The sequence below is a fragment of the Palaemon carinicauda genome, chromosome 36 (genome assembly GCF_036898095.1).
Source record: "Palaemon carinicauda isolate YSFRI2023 chromosome 36, ASM3689809v2, whole genome shotgun sequence".
Lineage (NCBI taxonomy): Eukaryota > Metazoa > Arthropoda > Malacostraca > Decapoda > Palaemonidae > Palaemon > Palaemon carinicauda.
In genome coordinates this window covers 629,790-639,820 of record NC_090760.1, presented here as the reverse complement: position 1 = coordinate 639,820, position 10,031 = coordinate 629,790, and positions in this window count along the sequence as shown.

Sequence of the window (10,031 nt, the reverse complement as noted above, 5' to 3'; positions counted from 1 at the left end):
ATTGGCAAAGGTATTGACGCCTGTCGTCGCCAGGTGCTTTTCCCTTTTAATTTTATTGGTTGAAAATACGATTTGTATATATATATATATATATATATATATACATATATGTGTGTGTATAAATACTGTATATATATATATATATATATATATATATATATATATATATATATGTATATATATACATACATATATATTTACACACACACACACACACACACACACACATATATATATATATATATATATATATATAAATATACATACATACTGTATATATATATATATATATATATATATATATATATATATATATATATATATATATATATAAAACCTTCCGATATCCAGAGAGAGAGAGAGAGAGAGAGAGAGAGAGAGAGAGAGAGAGAGAGAGAGAGAGAGAGAGAGAGAGAGAGAGAGAGAGAGAGTGAAAAACACGAGATGAAATTAAATTACTTTAAGAAACAAAAAATTCCACAATACGATATAATAACCCCAATAACTTATCAAACACCAGAAAGGAATATTTACGACATACATTAAATTGATATTCCCCTTCCCACGAAAAATAGCGAAAGGACAAACACCGAGCCGTTTCTCAACTAAACGCCCGAAAAGAACTGAACTTCGAAGCGAGACTTAAGATAACAAGCTTTCGCGAAACAACCTTTTGCGAAATTCGCAAAATGCTCTGGAGCGTCAGCTCGACTCACGGAATATAAAACCGGTGTTGCGTCAACAGCTGCAACAGGGCAGATAAGAAGAGAAGTTCTGTCGGCGATGGATATACGAGGAAGAGTCTCAAAGGCGGGGGAGTAACGTTTGAAGGAATCGTCTTCAACGTTTGCACTAATAAACGTTTCAAAGACGCGTCTTTATCGCTTGCAAGAATATACGTTTCGACCAATCGTCTTCAACGTTTGCAGGAATAAATGATTCGAGGAATCGTCTTCAACGTTTCCGAGAATAAACGTATCAAGGAATCGTCTTCAACGTTTGCAATAATAAACATTTCGAGGAATTGACTTCAACATTTGTAATACTAAACGTTTCAAGGAATCGTCTTCAACGTTTACAAGAATAAACGTTTCAAGGAATCGTCTTCAACGTTTGCAGGAATAAATGATTCGAGGAATCGTCTTCAACATTTGCAAGAATAAACGTTTCGAGGAATCGTCTTTAACGTTAGCAAGAATAAATGTTTCAAGGAATCGTCTTCAACGTTTGTCAAGAATAAATGTTTCAAGGAATCGTCTTCAATGTTTGCAAGAAAAGACGTTTCAAGGAATCGTCTTCAACGTTTGTAAGAATAAATGATTCCAAGAATCGTCTTCAACGTTTGCAAGAATAAACGTTACGAGGAATAGCTTCAATGTTTGCAACAATAAACGTTTCAAGGAATCATCTTCAACATTTGCAAGGATAAAGTTTCAAGGAATGGTCTCCAACATTTGCAAGAATAAACGTTTCAAGGAATCGTCTTTAATGTTTGCAAGAATTAACGTTTCAAGGAATCGTCTTCAATGTTTGCAATAATAAACATTTCGAGGAATCGTCTTCACCGTAGGCAAGAATAAACGTTTCGAGGAATCATCTTCAACGTTTGTAAGAAGAATAAACGTTTCGAGGAATCGTCCTCAACGTTTGCAATAACAAACATTTCGATGAATCGTCTTTAAAGTTTACAAAATTAAACGTTTCGAGGAATCGTTTTCAACATTTGCAAGAATAAACGTTTCAAGGAATCATCTTCAACATTTGCAAGGATAAACGTTTCAAAGAATCGTCTTAAACGTTTAAAAGGATAAACGTTTTAAAGAATTGTCTTCAACATTTGCAAGAGTAAACGTTCCAAGGAATCGACTCCAACATTTACAAGAATAAACGTTTCAAGGAATCGTCTTCAACGTTTGCAAGAATAAACGTTTCAAGGAATCGTCTTCTACATTTACAAGAATAAACGTTTCAAGGAATCGTCTTCAACGTTTGAAAGAAGAAACGTTTCAAGGTATCGTCTTCGTTTGTCAAGAATAAACGTTTCAAGGAATCTTCTTCAACGATTGCAAGAATAAAAGTTTTACGGAATCGTCTTCAACGTTTGCAAGAATAAACATTTCTAGGAATAGCTTCAATGTTTGCAATAATAAACGTTTCAAGGAATCGTCTTCAACATTTGCAAGGATAAAGTTTCAAGGAACCGTCTCCAACATTTGCAAAAATAAACGTTTCAAGGAATCGTCTTCAATGTTTGCAAGAATAAAAGTTTCAAGGAATTGTCTTCAACCTTTGCAAGAATAAACATTTCAAAGAGTCGTCTTCAATGTTTGCATGAATAAACGTTTCAAGGTATCGTCTTCAATGTTTGCAAGAATAAATGTTTCAAGGAGTCATCTTCAACGTTTGAAAGGATAAAGTTTCAAGGAATCGTCTTCAATGTTAGCCAGAAGAAACGTTTCAAGGAATTGTCTTCAACGTTTGTGAAGAATAAACGTTTCAAGGAATTGTCTTCAACATTTGCAAGAATAAATGTTTCAAGGAATCGTCTTCAACGTTTACAAGAATAAATGTTTCAAGGAATCGTCTTCAACGTTTGTCAAGAATAAACGTTTCAAGGAATCGTCTTCAACGTTTACAAGAATAAATGTTTCAAGGAATCGTCTTCAACGTTTGTCAAGAATAAACGTTTCAAGGAATCGTCTTCAACATTTGCAAGGATAAAGTTTCAAGGCATTGTCTTCAACCTTTGCAAGAATAAACGTTTCAAAGAGTCGTCTTCAATGTTTGCAAGAATAAACGTTTCAAGGTATCGTCTTCAATGTTTGCAAGAATAAATGTTTCAAGGAGTCATCTTCAACGTTTGAAAGGATAAAGTTTCAAGGAATCGTCTTCAATGTTTGCCAGAAGAAACGTTTCAAGGAATCGTCTTCAACGTTTGTGAAGAATAAACGTTTCAAGGAATCGTCTTCAACATTTGTCAAGTATAAACGTTTCAAGGAATCGTCTTCAACGTTTGCAAGAATAAACGTTTCAAGGAATCGTCTTCAACGTTTGCAAGAATAAACGTTTCAAGGAATCGTCTTCAACGTTTGCAAGAATAAACGTTTCAAGGAATCATCTTCAACGTTTTTCAAGAATAAACATTTCAAGAAATCATCTTCAACGGTTGCAAGAATAAACGTTTCAAGGAATCATCTTCAACGTTTGCAAGAATAAATGTTTCGAGGAATCGTCTTCAACGATTGCAATAACAAACATTTCGAGGAATCGTCTTCACCGTTTGCAAGAATAAACGTTTCGAGGAATCATCTTCAACGTTTGCAAGAATAAATGATACGAGGAATCGTCTTCAACGTTTGCCAGAATAAACGTTTCAAGGAATCGTCCGCAGCATTTACAAGATTTGTTTGAATTTCCAGATGATATTTCATTGGCAGTTTGTGCCATGAATGTTATGCGAGCATTGCAAAAAAAAAACCATGGTGTAAGAAAGAGATAGAAAAAAAGAAATTTATGAAGGAATATCTGTCTACTGTCTACGGCAGAGAGAGAGAGAGAGAGAGAGAGAGAGAGAGAGAGAGAGAGAGAGAGAGAGAGAGAGGTAATCGTCCACTGAATTTTATACATGAGCTAATTAGACGATAGTGTTTTTAATAGCTAAATTATGCTCTTCAAATGACACTCGTCCGAAAGAACATTAGGCAGATAATTAACTTTGTTTTTTCCTATAATTATCCTAAAGTGCCTATAAAATATAGCTGCTGTTTTGCTTGTCCAGCATATGATTGCGTCTTTAATAGCTCGCGATAGGTTCGATTAGATTACGGGTTACATAGCAAACATTGGCACTTTTAAAAGCAATTTATCCTTGGAAATGATAGGGTGGAAAAACAGGTATGACATAGTATGTATAATATATGTGAAATTAATTCTCCAAATTATATATGAATATTTTGTATATATATCTATATATATATATATATATATATATATATAGCAGTACCAGCCAAACTCGGCTGAATCCCTCGTCAGGCTGGGAGGAGCGAGGAGAGAACAGGTCCCCTTTTGTTCCTTTGTTTGATGTCAGCTACCCCCAAAAATTATGGGAAGTGCCTTGGTTAAATATCCTCTTCTTCAATTTGCTCTCGTAACCATGTTTCTATTTTTCGCTATCGAGTGTTATTCCCCTCATTATTCTTTCCATAGTTCTTGAGTTGTTACCTCATTATTTTCTAAGGCTTAACTAAGGCTCAAAGTTTCTGATACATAGGTTAATACTAGTAGGACCATCTGATTAAATACTTTTCCCTTTAGAGAAAATGGCATTTTACTTTTCATAATATAATTTTCTTTACCGAAAGCTCTCTATGCCATACTTATCTATATATATATATATATATATATAATATATATATATATATATATATATATATATATATATATATATATATATATATATATATATATACAGAAGTAATTTTCTTAATGGCAATCTCTTGAGGTTAAAGTTGTGAGAGTTGTTGCTGTGGGACCTCCTCTCTTATCTCCCTCTACCTGGTCCTAATCTGATTGGATGACCTAATCGATTGACTGATCACATTAACCACGGAACAATTGACCTCCTCAATATATCAAGGATGGCTGATTTTTTGGCCTACTTAATCTCTCTCTCTCTCTCTCTCTCTCTCTCTCTCTCTCTCTCTCTCTCCTATATGTACTGGAGTAGTAGTAGTAGTAGTAGTAGTAGTAGTAGTAGTAGTAGTAGTAGTAATGACACATTGATTATGCATAAACTCAATTTTCTCAAAAATAAGTAAATAATTTGGTAAGAGAACTTCCTGAATAAAATTGGTAAACTGTTCATCTTTACCTTCAAATAATTAACTAACTTGTTAATGTTATCCTCCGAGTAAAATTGATGTAACATTAAACTTTCTTTAAAATGCGTAACTACATTTTTGTCCTTCACCTAAAATAATAATAATAATAATAATAATAATAATATCATCAACAACAATAACTAATAATAGTAATAATATCACAACAATAACTACTACTACTACTACTACTAATAATAATAATAATAATAATAACAATAATAATAATAATAATAAAGATAAAGATAATAATAATAATAATAATCTCAACTATAAATATAGGGAATAAAGAGTTCAAAAACCACCTAAAATTACCTTCGTCTTTTGGTTTCTCTTAATCGTTTTTCACTCCCCCCCCCCACCCTTCCTTCCTTCTCCTCCACAATCATCATCATCTTCTTCCTTCCCCTGAACCACATTAACAACTCAGACCGCCCTAATTCGATTAGGGGATTCCTGCCTTAAGAAGTTTTCTGATTTCAGAATAACTAAAGTTGGCATTTTCTAATTCAATTTACTGGATTAAGGTAACATACTTAGACGAGATTGATCAAAATCATTCTCATAATGTAATATACGTAGACGAGATTGATCAAAATCATTCTCCCAATGTAATATACATGGACGATTTTGATCAAAATCATTCTCCCAATGTAATATACATGGACGATTTTGATCAAAATCATTCTCCCAAGGTAACATACTTAGACGAGATTGATCAAAATCATTCTCCCAATGTAATATACATGGACGATTTTGATCAAAATCATTCTACCACAAAGGTGCACACAGACTTGCACTCAAGCATATATTATTATTATTATTATTATTATTATTATTATTATTATTATTATTATTATCATCACCATTATTATTATTATTATCATTTGCTATGCTAAAACCCTATCTGGAAAAGAAGGATGCTAGAAGCTCAGGGGCCCCAACTTGGAAAATAGCCCAGTGAGGAAAGGAAAAGAGGAAAAAGTAAATATTCTAAAAACAGCAACAACATTAAAATAAATATTTTGCTATATAAACTATAAAAACTTCAAAAAAAAAGAGGAAGAAAAATTAGATAGAATAGTCTGCCCGAGTGTACCCTCAAGCAAAAGAACACTTTAGACGGTCTAACACTTACAGTAAATTGGATGATACTGATGAATAAATATCTTTTTAAGTACTGGAAGTTATAGATACATTTCTATGAATAGATACTAGTATGTAAATTTGTGTTAAAATAAGCCATACTAAATCAATGCAAGCTAGCAGGTTGATTACTTTAGGTTAGGTTACACCAGGCTGGGTAGATCAGGCCAGGTTAGGTTAGCCAGAGTATGCTAGGTTAGGTTAGGCTGAGTAGACTAGATTAAGTTAGGCTGAGTAGGCTAGGTTAGGTCGGATAGGCAAGGTTAGGTTAGGCTGAGTAGGCTAGGCTGGGCTAACCTAGGCTAGATTACGTCGCATGGGCAAGGTTAGGTTAGGCTGGGTATGCTAAGTTGGGTTAGGTTAGGCTGGGTATGCTAAGTTGGGTTAGGTTGGGTACTTTAGGTTAGGTTAGGCTGGGCTGGGTTCGGTCGGGTTGGGTTGGGTTAATTTAGATTAGGCCCTATGCAAGCAGTGGTCTACTCAAAAGAGGATTGAGGTAGTTATATGTGTACATGGGCTGACAAAAAGTTTATGACAAGGTGTATGAATGGAATTAACAAACCAAGATATATATACATATAATAACGGTACCACGCAATGGACTTTAAACGTCTCAATGTCCTATTACATTATATAATTTAAATTTATTTTTCTAATAGAAACATTAGAATTGGAAATTTTGAAATTCTAATTTAGATCATGAAGGGCAGTTGCTCTGAGCAAACTCACCCTGCTATCAGCCTTAACATAGGTAGACTCTATCTTAAGGTCAAGAGATTTCATAAATATTTTTAAAACCTTATCATTGTCAGCCATATTTCAAGTATAATTTTCTTAAATATTAGATCTGCATGGTCAAATTGTCTAAAAATCCCACCTAAATCAACATCTAATATTCTGCGAATATAACACTCCTATTTTCTAAGAGACTACAGCAACGAGTCTAAACTGTATTTATAATCCAAATTAATATCACAAGGGGAGATGCAAGAAAAGTTTAAGTTCTCTAGCTTGAGGGTACACTCGGGCACACTATTCGATCTAATTTCTCTTTCTTTTGTTTTGTTAAAAGATTTATAGGATATATAGGATATATTTATTTTAATGTTGTTACTGTCCTTAAGATATTTTATTTTTCCTTCTTTCCTTTCCTCACTGGGCTACTTTCCCTGTCGGGGCCCCCGGGCTTATAGCATCCTGCTTTTCCAACTAGGGTTGTAGCTTAGCAATTAATAATAATAATAATAATAATAATAATAATAATAATAATAATAATAATATAATTCCCACTCTATGAGACAAAATAAAAATCACGTAAAACGAAGCAATGGGAGAAATCTAGCTGACACCCAAAATCATGGTCAGACCCTCACTCAAGCTGACACCCGAAAACATGGTCAGACCCTCAATCAAGCTGACACCCGAAAACATGGTCAGACCCTCAATCAAGCTGACACCCGAAAACATGGTCAGACCCTCAATCAAGCTGACACCCGAAAACATGGTCAGACCCTCAATCAAGCTGACACCCGAAAACATGGTCAGACCCTCAATCAAGCTGACACCCGAAAACATGGTCAGACCCTCAATCAAGCTGACACCCAAAAACATGGTCAGACCCTCAATCAAGCTGACACCCGAAAACATGGTCAGACCCTCAATCAAGCTGACACCCAAAAACATGGTCAGACCCTCAATCAAGCTGACACCCCAAAAACATGGTCAGAATCTCAAACAATCAACCCCCCCCCCTCTTCCCTCCTACCCCCTTGTCCCCCAATACTGACATTCCTAAAGCAAACATACTATACAATACATGAAAGCAATATTCTTTTCCGGCCTATCGTTCCATTTTTTTTTTCTATGGCCTTTTACATCGTGAATATTGATGACGAGGGAGGGTACACAGAACGGAAGGTAGGCATTAAAGGTATATACAGTATAGAATTCACCAGGAAACATTGCTTCCATGAATGTACAGTACATTAAAGCTTTTGGAGGAATCAAGCCTTTTTGGGTAAATGATTCTACAAGGATGGTGGCTGTTGTTAAATATCACTTTATGAACAATGTCATTCGACTTGTTACTTCTATGAAGAAAATGCATAAATGAGGGGTTTTCTGCAGTCAATGCAAACGCACAAATTATCATTTTACTTGTTTCAGTTGTTCCATGTGCATAAATTCAGCCAGACACACACGCATATATATATATATATATATATAAATTAATGTATATAGGCACACGTATTTATTTATGTATACATGTATATCTATTATTCACATATGTAAATATTTGTATAAATGTACACACACACACATATATATATATATATATATATTCTAAAAACATCAATTTATATATATATATATATATATATAATCTAAAACATCAAATATATATATATATATATATATATATTATATATGGGTCTGTGTATGTCCCCTAATTACATATGTTGCTATATTCTATAAACGTACCGGTGACAACAATTACCTCCACTAAGCACAGGTGTTTCTACCTTAATTATTCATACCTAATTCTATATACCTTATTATGCAACGACACCTGCGAACAACTTATACTTAATAAAGATAGAATTCTTTATCAAAACGCCCCATCTGCTAAATATCTATAACAATTTTGACTTCATTATAAGTATAAAAGATCACTATTACAGGATAATCACGTATTAGACGTATTATGAAGAACCGTATTATATTCAAGATATCGTTTGGCAATGCATTGTGAATGCATACTGCAACTCGTGTGCAATCAATTTGATATCATTGTTGAGTAATTGAATATCCTTTAGGAATAATCTAAATGAGGATCTTGCCGAGGCCAGGAGGCAATCATAAACCCACGTACAACGTGTTGTAATGTTGCACAGCAAGATGAGAGAGAGAGAGAGAGAGAGAGAGAGAGAGAGAGAGAGAGAGAGAGCCTTACCTTATTGCCTTATTTTTTGGGGGGGTTCCCCCAGGTCCCTCAGTGTGAGGCACCTCGTATATCCACCAGAGAGAGAGAGAGAGAGAGAGAGAGAGAGAGAGAGAGAGAGATGAAGTAGAAACGGAGGAATAGCAGAACACTGTTAAAAATTTGCATTAAAAAAACGTAAATGCCTGGCAACATTTATTCCAGGAATTTTACCTTTTAAAAAACAGACATATTGACTTAAAATAGTGATATTATGGTCACCAACCCGTATAAGATTATAGCAAAGTAAGGTAAAATTACGGTCGCCTATATTTCACTGAAATACGGTTGAGAACAGTATATCTTTACGGAGAATTTTTACGGTTTTTTCTAACAGTGAAGACTAAGAACTTATTGCAGCTGGGTTTTGAAGAGATACTGCAATGATATTTAGATAATATTCATAGTGTACTACATGAGGTACAGTTGGACGCAGGAATTTCTGGCACACCTTGATCTGTGGAAGTGACCCGTCAAATAATTTCTGCTGTTCTGCTAAGCCAGTTATTCTGTTTACCCCAGAGGTTTAAATTATCTTTTTCTTGTCCGAAAGGTTCATTATGCTGAAAACCAGTTATTATTATTATTATTATCATTATTATTATTATTATTATTATTATTTGCTAAGTTACACCCCTCGATGGAAAAGCAGGATTCTACAAGCCAAGGGGCCCCAACTGGGAAAATATCTCAGTGAGGAAAGGAACCAAGGAAAAATTAAATATTTTAAGAACAGCAACATCTAAACAAATATTTCAATATAAACCATAAAAACTTTAACAAAACAAGAGAAAGAAAAATTAGATAGAATAGTTATGGAAAGGCAGGATGCTATAAGCCCAGGGGCCCCAACAGGGAAAATAGCTAAGTGAGGAAAGGAAACAAGGAAAAACTAAATATTTTAAGAACAGCAACATCTAAACAAATATTTCAATATAAACTATAAAAACTTTAACAAAACAAGAGAAAGAAAAATTAGATAGAATAGTTATGGAAAAGAAGGATGCTATAAGTCCCGGGGCCCAACA